The sequence below is a fragment of the Phasianus colchicus genome, chromosome 1 (assembly GCF_987193195.1).
Source record: "Phasianus colchicus chromosome 1, bPhaCol1.hap1.1, whole genome shotgun sequence".
Lineage (NCBI taxonomy): Eukaryota > Metazoa > Chordata > Aves > Galliformes > Phasianidae > Phasianus > Phasianus colchicus.
The window spans coordinates 28,507,598-28,522,182 of NC_143436.1; positions in this window are offsets into that span (position 1 = coordinate 28,507,598).

Here is a 14,585-nt window from a genome sequence, read left to right on the forward strand (position 1 = left end):
ACCAAAAAGTTACATAAAAACATCATGGTATAAATATAACAATTTTACAATTTCGAGGGATAGTGTGATCAGAATTAAAGGTATAGATTGGAAATAAAGAGGAATACTGTCAATTGTAGTTGGAAAAAAAATAGTTTAAACTACTTGGAGAAATGATAAAGGCACAGGTGGAGCACTACCAAAATAAACTGATTCAGTTTCTCTAATTCAGTGTAGTAATACCATTTATATCAATTGAGCAAAAAATCCCAGGGAAGTAGTGTTTTATCTTTTTGCCAACCCAGAAATGGCATTCATTCTTGAAAATGCTATTCTGACTGTGACATACCTCATATAATTTCATTCCTGTGAGCCTGAGATGACTCACGTCCATTAGAGACCGTCCTATGCAAGGGGTTATTTATTAGGATTCTTTAAATATGTCCTTACCTCTATAAATACTATGTTCCTTGCCTATGCACATATATTCAGAGTGCACTTCTATGTGCAAGTGAAAAAAATCAGGCCATAGAATTGTTTGGAAATGGCCCATGCTTTTGTATATTTTAGTCAAGAAGTCTGAAAAAGAACATCGTCAAAATTTCTTTGGTCTCTTTCCCATATTTATTGGAATGGCTGAGGTGTAAAGACTTCTTGTCTGGTTTATTCCCCAGACTTGTATATTTTTTGTTCTGCAGTAAGAGGGAAGTAGGGAATGATGGAAGGAAAAATACGTATCTCTTTTAGAAGAAAAATTATTTAGAGAAAGATGGGAATTTGGAAGCAATGCCTTCACTAAAAAATAGCCATCTCAGCTAATTGAGAATAGCAAAAAGCATAAAATACAGTGGACAGATAAATCTAGCAGTAACAACAGCAAACAAAATAAACAATGACATAGCAACTACAACCACCTATGTTAAATTGGTAGTTCCACACTTTCTTCCAGATCCATCTTCTGAAGGAGACAGTTTACTGTTCTATGGAAGGATATCAGAAACAAAACCAGCCAAGAGTGCTGCAAATCACTTCTAGTTCAGCTTTTCATAGGTGCAGAGAAAACTGATAAAAATACAGATTTCCCTGCAAAGAGGGTTGAAGCTGCACTCCCTGGACAGCACACAGCTGCACTCTTTTCCCATCAAGCAGTGTCTTCCATGATAAAAACATATGCCATTTTAATAAGTATGGTTTATCTGCCAACATTTTATTCTGTAAATACCAGATTCCTACATTTGTATCTGAAATATTAAGTAAGTGCTTCTTAAAAATGTAAAAATGTGCAGCCCTTAATGCCTCAGTGTTGTTTCAGACACATACATTAAAGATTTGGCAGAAGATTACTCAAGTTTAGTGATTTGAACAGGAAGCCTGCAAAGAAGTCAGCAATTAAACTCATAAAAGCTGAATTTCTGTTTTAGGACATAATGCAAACAAATAAGAAACCAATAACAAATTAACTCAGTGAATTATAGAACCCGTTAATTTGCTTCACAGATTTATCTTTGCCTTTTTTTTTTCCCCCAGTAGAATTCTTAAATCAAAATTAGAAAAATGAATTGAAGAGAGAAAATAAATTTGAGAAATGAAAACAGGCTAAGTTGAACTTCATCATGGCTTTTTCTGAGTAAAACTTCAAACTTAGAGGTACAATCTGATCTTCTAGAGCCCCAAGATTCTCAGCTGTTACTGCAATTCTTAATTATCCTGAGAAATATGGTATTTCTTGTTCTATATTGCTAAGTCTAAGAACTTTGTCCAACATGAGAAGTGTACAGTGAAGGGTTATTGCCCACATGCAGATGAATCATGCATATACTGCATGCACAGAGCAATTTGGTATTTCATACAGAGCTGCTCTGAATGGAGCTGCACTATTAGTTAGTTTGAGCAAATACAGACTTCAAGATGAGATGCTTCTGAACATTTTCTTAATTATACCCATGAATGTTTGAAGAATACAATACTGGAGAGCAAAGTTTTGCCTTTACTATTTTGCAAAATTTTAGAGCTTTAAAGTTTAATTTACAATAATAAATTTATTTCAGGACTGTGAAACTTTGCAAAAATTAACTGGCTTTGTACTTTTCTAAAAAAAAATGGAAAAATAGGTTTTATGTCAGATGTAAATCCATTCTCTTACATTGCTTTATTTTAAAATGGCAGCTCTTACTGGGAAAAGGATAAGAATAGATTAAGTGGAGAAAAACTCTATTTCTATGGAGAATTTTTTTTTTTGTTCTTAAGTGCAGAAGGAAAATAGGTCTATAAATTTTGACCATCCTTTTTATTCTAAATTGTACTGTATAATAAACACACTGCCTTTTTCCTTGAAACACTGCTATAAAAATGTATAGCAGCACACCATTTCTAGAAGTAATTACAATTTTATTATGATCATACAGCACCTTGCCTGAATTTGAAGTTCATGGTCTGTGCTGTCTTTTTTATTATTATTATTATTATTATTATTTACAGAACTGTACTGATGTTGATTTCTTGTAGTAACAAAATATTTAGTATTACTATTCCTAAAAATGTCTCAATATTGAAACCTCCAGTTCCTCTGAGTAGCTTAATTCAATAACTTCAGTAACTTGATTTTGAATGACACAAGAGATCCATTGTTTTAATGGTGAAGAAAATTTATCCTCATCTTCTCCAACAATTTAGAAGCTGGTGACATCTAAGAAATGCAGATTTTGATATGATATACTAACACATCCTTCCATAAAATAGAACTATTTTTTTTTACAGATGGTAATTAATACTTGATAACTACAAGCAAGCTATTGTCATGCAAGAGAATATATTAGCACCACAATAAAAATAGTCCATCATGTGCTTGTTAGCACAGCAACATGAAATTTAATTAATATCACAACTTTTCCTTTCATTGGTAATGTAAACTTTTCTTCTAAGGCTTTAAAATTGTGTGACTGTATTTGCTCATGTAAATATATTTTTATATATCAAAACAGAAATAAAAGTTGAGATGATAAAATTTTATTGCCATGCATTCACAACAATTTTATTCACAGAGGTAGCACTTCCGTGGCATTCTATGGAAAACACAGATGGATCACTAGCTACCAGACTAAAAATGCCCTCAGACATTAGGGCCAAGCTGTGCCAAGCTCGTGATTATTTGTGATGTTTTAACTGTATTAGCTATGATATTGTCTCCCATGGTAAGCTATCCTGGAAAATTTCTTGTTCACTAACTTTTTCAAAAATGCTAAAGCATACAAAAACATTCTTTTTAAATTTTTGGACCAGCAATAACATTGAAAGAATGTTAGTTTGGTCTACAAGTTTTTTTGCTATTCTCTGGGACTAACCTGCATAAAAGCTAATAGTAGACACCGAAGAATTAGTGTTGGTGATATGTCTTAATACTTAACATTTGATTCTCTGGAGCAAGTAGAGACTACATAATCTCTACATTTGTTTCAGGACCGTGAATATAGAATCAATGCCTTATTGCCATGAAAAAATTAAAGCATAATCTTAGAAGTAGTTGTGTTTTAGCCACTGTTTTCCTTAGTAAGGATCATATACAAGCTAATTTCTAAAGATGTACAGATGACAATGTAAAATTAAAAGAAACCCAGAAGTGTGTACACAATGGCCTAAACCATGAGCTTGTCTTCTTCCCAAATATCGTAGAAGAAATCTCTTCACTGAAAGATAATCTCATAATAACAAAGAAAGACATTCTTCAGGGATTATGTTCCTAGGAGTGTCCCTTGAAAAGATCTTAGAGAGTGGTCTAACTGAATTTATCAACTGCCTGGTGTGGCAGCATAATCTACCAATTCTAGGTAGAACTATAGGAAGGTAGAACTGTATTTATAGATATGTACATACATACATATATCGCTCTGAGACTAATGCCTCTTATTTCAAACTGCAACAGATACAAAGAGCACAATAACACTATTTGATAGAGCAAATTCTCAGCTACAAAATGCTATTTTTCAATGTAGTAAACATCATTAGCCAAACAATTTCACTAGTAATGAACAGGAGTCTGCATGCTGCCTTCATCAAAATCCGCACAACCCACTGTGGCTGCTGCAACAGCTGAAACAGACCATTCACTGTCACGCTGTGCTCACATCCACTATTTGGTCTCCATTCCAAACATTCAGCAAGCATTTGGAGGAATTCAGTGACACACCTTTGCTTCATACACACTTCCATGGAAGTAGTATTTAGTGCTGTTCTGGCAGAAAAGCAGAACGTTATTGTATCCTACTCTACAGTAGTGTTACATACTGTTGCATGTAACACTAATTTTTTTTCTAATAGGAAGAAATGAGCACTGTAAATACAGAATATCAGGAATCTTTTTGATGAATAAAATCACAATGTTTCTTTCCTAAATTTAGTGCTCCCATTTTTAACCTTAATTGAAACAAGAAAGCAAATAAATATTTAAATATTTACATTTTTATGCTTTTAAAATGACATGTTTATTTTGAATTGTAAACAAAGGCTTGAAAGTTCTTTAAAATCTAACCTAATTATCACACGTTTTGTGGTTAATGCACTGGACTAAGACTTGAGAGGCTTTACAGTGAAGTAGCAGAAAGTAAGTTCATTAGTGTTCAAGAAATGCTCTGATGTACCAGAGATGCAGCTGCATAAGTAGAAGTGTAGATGTGACTTACAACTCTGAGGTTGGCTGAAACAGCTTCCTGCAATACTCTGCCTAAATCTTGATCTCATTAGAGGGTTAATTATTTATAGTCAGATTCCATATTTTCACAGGGAGCAGACTAACAAATACCCTGAAATGAGGCAGCTGAGCTGATGTAAATAACAGGCTTAAAATATGAGAAGCCAAGAATGAAAGAAGCCAGTGTAAAAATCTAATAGAAATTTTACTGTGATAAAGCAATGACTCCTAAAAGCACCTAGTCACATTTGTTTTTGAGTGCAAATCAAATGAAAGACTTGGAACAGCATATCAGTAACTAAAATTCAATATTAAATTGAGATAATTAGATAAACTGAGGGTACGTGTTACTGAAGCGAATCAGATAAGGGATCTGAGATTCATTTTCTTCAACAAATATGGGAAACAATTTTCTCAAATATCTATCCTTAGCTATGGAAAGAAGACTGTAAGCAAGAAATGGAGATGCAGTGGAGGAAATAAATGTTTTATTAAGAAAGAAAAGAGGAAATCCAGACTTGTGATAGAAAGAAAGATTCAGACCTTGGACTCCAGCAAACAATGAAAATCCAATATTAAAAAGCCAGGAAAACCAGATCAGAATGATAAGAAAATTTGCATTTAATTATTATTCTGTTTATCTCTTCACTCCTACTGCCCCTTGATGGTGATGCTTTTTGACTAGGCAACAGAGTCCTCCATCTTTCTGGAGTAGGTCCATACATTATGTAGAGCTGTCAGCCCAATTGTAGGGCTTTTCTGGGGACTATACTGTCACTGACAAACAGCATTCATGTAGGCTGATTTTGTCCATTTGCTGTAGTGTCCTGATGTACAGCCTTACAATAGAAATTGCTGCAAGGAGGTATTTCCACTGGGAAATAACTAGTTGTACTAGCTAATGACAGGATTGCAGGATGGCTATCTCATTTCACGGAGAAATGACTGTGAAAATTCTGTGGTGCTTGTACGGAATATCGGGAGAGATGATCCCAGGAGCAGAACTGACACAACAAAACCTCTCTGTTATTTAAAAGACCCTAATGAGATCTCATCTCTAACACCATATTTCGTTTTGGTCAACATATTAAAGAAAGATGAACTGACATTTCAACAGCTGCAGAGAAAGGTCTAGCAGAAGAATGAAGAGCATATCTTCCAGAATAAGAGTTAAAGAGATTCATCTAGCAAAATTATACCTGAGGGAAGATATTGTTACTGTATATGAGTATGTTGGGAGCAGCAAGCATGTCAGAGAACTATTTTTTAAAGTAAAAGGCATAGGACTATAAGCTGGCTATGAGAAAGCTGAACCTGGAATGAGAAGACAGATTCTAACTCTCAGAGCACTGTTCTCAGTTAGCCTTCCAGGTGCAGGCACTGAGGTCAATTCACCCCCAAATGCTTTAAAGACAGAACATGGAGAGTTTATGAAAGTAATTTCATGTTTGATTTATCTGCAGGGAGCTGACCCAAGAGGACTCTGGCAGCCCTGTGAATAGACCATATGCTTTTATCTCTTCCTTCAAACCCTGTTGGAGAACTCATATTTTAGTCAGTCTTTCCTATATTACTCATCACCATTCCCTCCACGCCTTCCCATGCACCCCACATTTTGTTTTTGTTTTGTTTATGTTGCTTGTTATTATGATCTTGGCAGCATAGAGAATTTATCTTTTATACAGTGGCAATTATGTTCAGAGTACTATATAAATGATTAATAATAATTAATAGTACCATCTGGACTATCAAACAGTAACAGCTATATAAGAATCAGTCCTTTCAACTGAGTCTCCCAGATAACTATTTCATTAACTCAAGATGCAATTAAATGTAAAATTTCCCTAAAAGAATACATATACAATGAATAGAAACAAAATATTAAATGATTTTTTGTCTGCAGCTTGAATTCATCTATTTATTTTTTCCTATGGAGTTATATATGTACAGTGTAAATGGCTGCACATAAGGTATAACAAATGTATTGATAAAATAAATATACAGAGAAATGTCCACAAAACAATATAAATGTAACATGAAGAATCTAAGCATATTGTGTTATTTATATGATTCAAGTAGCAAAATTTAATTAAAATTTAGTTTAGAATGGAAAAACACATTTCTAATTCAATAGGTAACTGTTACGATTGTGCAAAACCTAATGACCTTTAAAGAAGAATGTATACATTATACCCTGGCAGTACTTAGGTAACTAATTCCTGTGATACTGGAGAAAAAGGACCATCAGCTGATTTTAGTGTTTGCAGTTCTAATTGGAATTAATTTGTTTTGTTCTCTTTTTTTGTTGTTGTTGTTTTGTTTAGTTTTGTTTTTCCTTCCACTGCCCTCATATTGTTTCTCCAGGCTTGTAGTGTAGTCTGTAATTTACAGAGAGGGCAAAGATAGTTATCTGCAAACAGCATTATCATCTTTTGGACAGAAGAATTTCCTGTGCTCCTGTTTCAGTTCCTTCTCCGATTTTGACTATGTTAGCAGTATTGACAAGGCAACAGCGCTGTAAAGTGTCATTCATGTCCAAATGCCCAATAAGAAATTGACCAGATACCTTTAAGAAGTGGTAACAGTTGAATGAAAAGCCCACAAATCAGAATTCTTGTCATATTAATAGCTTTCATTCATTTAAGCCAATTGAATTACTGCATGCAAATTAGTTTTAAAAAAGGATAAGGGTGACTAGCTACTACCTCTGTTGTCATAGTAGTCACATTGATGAGTTACATGTAGTGTTAGCTTGACCTTTCTACAGTCTATGTAATAATAACAATCAAAGGGAAGCTAAATTACAACATAATTTCCTGAAATATATAGCTTATGCACTAAATTTCAATGCATGTTAATGATGGAAAGTCTGAACATCTGTTTTATTCAATTCCTGTGATCATCTGGGACAAAGTAAAGACTGACAGATGCTAAATTCTTAAAGGGATCAAGTTTTAAATTAATTTTAAGTCATTAACTAATTAATATGTATTATTTCAAATGAAAAAAAAATGTTATAAGGATACGGAAAAGCATATCTAATATGGTTTCTGTCTAGCAAAAAGGATATTTTTTCTCTATACATCAGACATGTATTATCTCATCCTGGCAGCACTTGGAACTGAAAATCTTGTTCATAGAGCAGTGGAGTAGCACTGCATCTGGTCTCAGCTGGTGCAGGCATGGTGCCATGCTATCCTGTGCAGATCTGTTTTTTACCAGCTTTGAGTGTGTGCAGATGTTAGTTGTGCACACGCATAGTATGCATCATAAGCATCATATACATAGAAGCTAGACCTTTGCAAAAAAAGTCATTTCATCTTGCAAAGGGCAATATAGCCAGAACAGTGCTGCTAAGTCAGCAGCAAAAATGAAACATCCATATTACAAGTATTATTTCATATTCTTCATGTCTTTCATGTGAACATAAAAATTTAGATGAACATTAAATACTAATACAAATTCATGCACAAATTGATTGCAGGCTTTGCTTATTTTAAAGAGCATCTTGCTGCATAACCTTGCCCACTGGCAAAACTGAAGAGGCATACCTTATCAAACTAGAGTCTGGTTTTGAGGGAGGCTAATTGCATGCACAATCCAACGTGATCAAGAAGGGCATGGGATGAAGCATAGTTTTCATGCATCTCCACTGCATGTCTCTGGGTTCATTTGGTGTGGATAGATATCTCAGGCAAGGAAGATGTTTTAACATGTAATAATCATCTTGTCCCATGCTCTGTGTGGTGGCCAGAACTAGGGCAGTGCTGCAGATTCTCCGAGGACCTAGCAAAAACTTCTATGCCTGCCCTAGGCATTCAAATCGCACTGTCTCTGTGGTATGAGAATAGGGAGATGGATAATCAGAGAAGTTGAAGCTTCCAGATAACTTTTCCTGACTGAGAGTTGTTTAAAAGTCATTTCTGCAATTACATTGTTAAAGGTAGCCACTAAATCATTTACTGAGTATTTCAGAGTCATTTTCTCTACAATATGTTATAACAGAAATAATTTATTCTGAAACCTATTTCTAGGAATCATTATTAATGCAATGCTTATAAAGCTAACTTAGTTTAAGGATTCATCATAAAAAAGGTACTTTACAAATTGCTTATTGAATAGCAGTTTCTACATTTATCAGTGAAGTAACACTGATTCATAGAAAACTTTTCAAAGGTTCTCAATAAGTTTTCTTCTTATAGATATCAAGGTGTGATTTCATTGCCATTTTTCTGATGCACATTTTTGTACCACTTACTTTGTATTCTTCTGAAGAAACAGAAACTCATCAGATATCTGTGCTGATAAAACTGGATAAAGAAGAAGGAAAATCTTTGTATGTCTCATAATGACTTGACAGAATATTTCTATATAAAAGGCATGTCTAAAATCTGTTGTTTTCTTCATGTTCTCTTTTTTTTTTTGCATCACGAACTCATGTATGTCTGTTGAACATATACTATTCAGCTATTGATATACAATTCCTGGTGCTGATGGAAATATGGAGTCAGGCTTATCACTGTTCTTCAGCAGCACAAAAACAGGTGTGAACCTGCCACAAACTGACACCTAAGCCAAGGGTATGACTGCTTCAAATTTACTGTCTCTGTAGAAGCATGAAAGAACCAAAACATATAAGTGAATTTATATCCAATTTATATTACAAACTAAATCTAGCCCCCCCCCTTCCCCCCCCCCCCCCAAAAAAAAAAAAAAAAAAAAAGAGTGGAAAAAGCTTGCAACTTGTAGACTGAAGCCTGGGATTTTCCATTGATTTTAATCTCTGAAAGCAGGCTGATGAGGGGCTGTTACTAAAGTGAACAGTCGTTTCAGAACTAATGGATTTCCATTCTGTTAAAGATTACTTCCATGCACCAGTATTTTATATATGTCATTTATTCTTTAAGAATAACTAGATTAACTGTATTTCATTCAAACCAAGTCAAGCCATAGGTTCAATTTATTTTTCAAGACCTCAATTTTTTATATTAGGGAGCACAGCTCCCCAGAAATAAGCAATTCACAGTATGTTAAGATTGGAATTCTGGCTGGGTCAGAGCAGACTTTTTTAATCTTCCCTCTTCTGCAGTTTTGAACTTAGTGAAACTTGACATTTCACTTTCTCACTGAAGCAATTTGCAAGTGTGAATTTACTGCTTACACATCCTTTCAGAAGACATCATTTATGCCCATCCACTGAGTAGCATTACCTATAATGCTGTTAACCTGATACAAGATTAAACTGAAGCTGATTTTCACCTCCTAGAGCCCTTCCTAAGCTAATCTGAAGTTAAAATTAATAATTTATCTTCATATTTCTTGAAGTGTGAATTCAGAAGGACACATATCCTTCATTCCTTGGCATTATATCTACAATATAATGTGGACATAGAACAATCTTTGGTGGTGAACTTGTGAATTTTGTGCAATAACATTATCTAGCATTGCAGTAAATTGCACCTATCAGTCGTTTTTGTAGAAAAGAAATTGTATGCTCATCTTTGTAGGCTCTCCTGATCAGCTAACCAAAAAAGCCAGGGAAAGCTAAAGAGATTTTGCTAGTCTTCTGAGAGTGAAGAGGGCAGAAACAATTAAAACTGTCAGTAAGGTGAAAATTTACAACTTTGTACATGCCATCACTATGCTTCTTATCTGCGCTAGAAGCTTCTGTTTATTTAAAAGAAACTAAGTGAATTTTCCTCTCCTGTTCTAGCTACGCTTAAATTTGTACTTATTTTCTGAGCACGTCTATAATAAGTGTAGTATTTTGTATTGTGTTTTTTTTTGTTTGTTTTTGTTTTAGTTCCAAAACTGTTTGCCATGTCTTCAACCTCTTCCATAAAGTGGAGAACTCATCCAAAACTGGATGAAAAAGCTTCTGCTTCAGCTGACATAATGATGTGTCGTGGCTTCTTGAGAGCTGTCTCTTGGTCTCAAAGGAGAAGAATGAAGTACAATTCCCAGAATACTTTTTCTGTTTCTGTTTTCCATTTGGAAGGAAAGATAAAATGAACTGGGAGTCACGAGACTGCCTGCCCTCTTTCTTTGCTCCCTGGTCACTTTGCCTGCAGCAACAGTAAAGACTTTGATTTTGGAAATTCTCTTTCTCATTTTATTGGATATATCAGCTTCAGTTCCAATTATATTGTATTATCTCAAATTCCGCTGCTATATTTAGTAAGCTAAGTTTTTTTTTTTTTTTTTTTTTTTTTTTCCCCTTAGCTCATTGCCTTTGTCCAGGCCCATTTCCCTACCTTTTCTCTTTCTCCCCCCATTCTTTCCTTGAGGTGTGGATCTGTAGATCCCTTCACTGTCTTGTCATGGAGTCAGACACAGTTATGGCATGCTTTCTGTGAACTTGATCTCACGTCTGTTGAGCATTCAGGACTTTTCTCATTTGATTTCATTTGGAGCAGAGTCTAAACCAGTCTATCAATCTTACATATACCCATAGTAAAAATGGAGAGCCAAGCTTGCATGTCCATACTGAAAATCTATTCTTGAATATATAGTCTGGGATGTAATCTGGATGAATATTATGGTTTACCTATGTTGCAGCTGAACTGCATTCAGTTATTCAGTCAAATCAAGTATCACACTGAAGCAAAAATAGTTGAAGTATTTATGACTAGGCAGAGCTTTTGGGATACACCGCTGGCCAAAAGCAGTATGATTTTAATATAGTTTTGTAACATTTTTATCCTTTTCATGAATTCGTTGTTTGTTTGTTTGATTTTTAATATATTATTATTTTACTGAGCTTATATTTACATATATTTACATTGGCTTTCATTTCATTATTTTCATTCAAAATTATTTCATTTGCCTCAGATCTTTGGGGGAAAATTCTGAGCTTCTCTATGCTTTTGATTATTAAAGAAAATAAAAATTGATGAAATCTGATCAGTTCTTACCAATTCTGGAAAAAAAAAAAAATTGTTTTTTTTTGACATTACCATTTTGATAAATTTTTATTGAGCTTTTTTAAAAAAAAGTTATTCCCCAAATCTTTTAGCACATGCATATATAGCAATTTTCTTTTTAATATTATCACAGTATTTTCAGGATGCAGGCAATTGTTAGTTTATTATGTTGTTCTCTTTTTTTTACCAGATCCTTTGATATAAACAATATATCATTACAAATGTGGACTAATGAAGCAGACAAAGGTGTCATTTTACATCTGTGTCACCAAGATGGCAGGTGTTTTATCTCACTTAGTGGGTAAAGACATTCTTTTTTTCTTTCTCCAACCACAGCTTTTCCATGTCAAGGCCTACATCCAAAGTAAGTAATTGAATATTATTGACTTTTAAAGGTCTAGTTTAATGGATTTTATGTATAATCTTTTTTCTTTTATCTATTTTTTTTTTCTTTTCTATTTTTATATGTCTTTTTGCTAATTATCTCCATGTTCTCCTGATCTCTCATCCCCACTTCAATCCACATAGAAAATTCTTAAGTATGGAAAGAACAGTGTTTAGTTCTGTTCTCACCTGCTTGCAAATTTTCAGCTGCCATATATTTCCACTACCTACCTTTTCAATTCACTTACACTGTTTACTTTAAAAATATGCACATTCTTCCATTTATACTATCATATCTGAATTTGAAATCTCTTACATCTATCTTTTTTGTCTTTTGCTTAATCTCAGTGATTTCTGTGTCACTTTCTGACATTTAGATGTTTTGAGTATTAATAAAGATTCCACTTCTTCCGGCCCTTCCTGAAATATGTCCCGATTTTTTTTATTACTTGTTCTGTAAAACGATTGACTGCAATCATTTTTCTTGAATTATTACATATCCTCTGCAAATGTGTCTTTAAATTTTAATATCTTCAGCTACTGTCTTTCACAGATAAAATCTAATGATGAACTATGCATGTGTGTGGATGTTACACAGAACAATTCAGGACATATTTTCAAGAGTGCTTCTTCACAAAATGTTAGGGATTGGAAGAGTCCTCTGGATATCATCCATTCCAACACTTCTGCTAAAGCAGGTTTTCTATGGTAGACTGCACAGGAAAGCATCCAGACTTGAATATCTCCAGAGGAGAAGACTCCACAACCTCTCTGGGCAGCCTGCCTTAGTGCTCTATCACCCTTACAGTAAAGAAGTTCTTTCTCATGATTTTTTGGAACTTTGTGTGTCCCAGTAGTTGCCCATTGCCCCTTGTGCTGGCACTGGGCACCACTGAAAAGATCCCCTGTCTTCTTTTCTCCAGGCCAAGCAGTTCTAGTCTCTCAGCTTTCCTCATAAAGAAGATGCTCCAGGCCCTCAGTCATCTTTGTCACCCTCTGTTGGACTCCCTACAGAAGATCACTGTCTTATTTCACATAATCATAGAATCACAATGACTGGAAAAGAGCTCTAAGATCAGCCAGTCCAACTGTCCACATATCACCAATATTTCCCACTAAACCATGTCCCTCTGCACAACATCTAAATATTTCCTGAATACCTCTCGGTATGGTGTCTGTACCACCTCCCTGAGCAGCCCCTTCCAGTGCCTGACCACTCTCTTGGAGAAGAAGTGTTTCCTGTTGTCCAACCTGAATCTCCCTTAGTGCAACTTGAAGCCATTCCCTCTAATCCTATTGTTAGTTACATGGAATAAAAGACCAACTCCCATTTCACTGCAGCCTCCCTTCAGGTAGCTGTACAGAGTGATAAAACCACCCCTGACCCTCCTCTTCTCCAGACTAAACAATCCCAGCTCCCTCAGCCATTCCTCATAAAGCTTTGAACTGAGGAGTCCAAAATTGAACACAGTATACCAGATGTGACCACACTGAGGCAGAGTAGAGAAGGGTCATCTCCCCTGATCTGCTGGCCACTCTCTTTTTAATGCATCCTAGGTTACCACTGGCCTTCTGGGCCACAAAGTCATACTACCGGCTCATGACCAACGTAACAGCCAGGTCCTTCTCTGCTCCTTTTCAGCAAGTCAGTCCCTAACCTGTATTGATGCATGTGGTTATTCCTCTTTTAGGTGCAGGACTCTACACTTGCCCTAGTTGAACTTCATCAGATTCCTCTCTGCCAAATCTCTAGCCTGTCCAGGCCTTCTGGTGTGTCAACCACTTCTTCCAGCTTTGTATCATCAGCAAAATTGCTGAGGGTGTACTCTATCCCTTCATCCAGGCCATAGATGAAGGTTCTGAACAAGATCGGGCCCAGTACCAACCCCTGGGCAACATTGCTAGCTACTGGTCTCCAACTAGACTGCACCACTGATCACAACCCCCTGATCTTTGCCAGTCAGCTAGTTCTCTATCCACCACTCTGTTAATTCACACTTTCTAAGTTTCATAATGAGGAAGCTATGAGAGACATTGATAAATGCCTTGCTGAAGTCAGGGTACACAACATTCCACTGCTCTCCCCGCATCTACCCCTCTGGTCATGACATAACAGAAGGCCAATGGGCTGGTCAAGTATGATTTCCACCTGGTGAATCCATGTTGACTACACCCGATAACCTTCTTCTCTTCCAATTGCTTGAAGGTGGCATCTAGAGCAAGTTGCATCACCGTTCTAAGGATGGGGGTTGAGGCTGACTAGCCTGTAGTTGCCTGGATGCTCCTTCTTGTACTTTATGAAGATTGGAGTGACATTTGCTGTCCTCCCTTTCTCCAAGACCTTTCAAAGATTATAAAGAGTGGTCTGGCAATCACTCTGTCAGCATTGTCACCACACATAGGTGCATTCCACTGGGGCCTTTTGTTGGCATTGATTTTACTTAGATACTCTCTGATCATCCACCTTGACAAAGGGGAAAACCTTCCTATATGAGAAAAACAGTTATAATACTCAGTGACATTACTGAAAACAGTTAATACCACTGAAGAGGTTAAAAAAATTATGGGAAATGAATGAAGAATGTCATTGGCTACTGCATGTTGGTTTTCTACAA